At 41.0% G+C, this 678-nt stretch overlaps 1 non-coding gene across 1 annotated transcript; it reads left to right on the top strand.

The window, feature by feature from the left end:
• Window positions 1-487: 487 nt before the first annotated feature.
• Window positions 488-678, top strand: LOC116356402 (U2 spliceosomal RNA). The gene has a single exon (XR_004204908.1). It is a non-coding gene; the product is annotated as a U2 spliceosomal RNA (small nuclear RNA).

Below are 678 nucleotides of genomic sequence, written 5' to 3'. Positions count from 1 at the left end.
TCAACATTCAAATGTATTTTATTGACAACAATGAACAGCTTGAACAAGGCGACGGTCGGTGGAAGTCTGGCGCCACCAAGTGGACACTTATTTTTTGTTCCCTTGTGGCATCAACGCTTCCAGTGACAGTTTATAAAAGATAACATGTTATGTCAGTTGTATTATCTACAAATTGTTTATCCCACCCCTATTTGATAGATTCTTACTCCAATTTAGCTGTAAATCTGGTTTTAACTCAATAAGGATTTGTCTCGTTTCCGATTGGAGGGTGGATGTCCACATACTTTGGAACCTTCCAATATGTTAATTTGTAACAGTGAAAAGTGTCTTTTCCCGACGTTGATCAACTCCCAGTCTATGTCACCATTCATTTTAAATAGCATCATCTTTGATATTTGTTGTAAAGTGTACAGAGCTCATTTTGGTATAACCTTTACCGGATTTGACGTGTCTGAGAACGGCACCTTCCTCCCGAAAGCATTGCGGTATCGCTTCTCGGCCTTTTGGCTAAGATCAAGTGTAGTATCTGTTCTTATCAGTTTAATATCTGATACGTCCCCTATCTGGGGACCATATATTAAATTGATTTTTGGAATAGGGAGATGGAATAGGGGCTTGCTCCGTCCACTCCACGTATCGACCTGGTATTGCAGTACCTCCAGGAACGGTGCACCCCTG

Source organism: Oncorhynchus kisutch, linkage group LG22 (assembly GCF_002021735.2).
Source record: "Oncorhynchus kisutch isolate 150728-3 linkage group LG22, Okis_V2, whole genome shotgun sequence".
Classification (NCBI taxonomy): Eukaryota; Metazoa; Chordata; class Actinopteri; order Salmoniformes; family Salmonidae; genus Oncorhynchus; species Oncorhynchus kisutch.
Note: the sequence above shows the minus strand (reverse complement) of the source record. Positions and strands in the feature narration are given on the sequence as shown.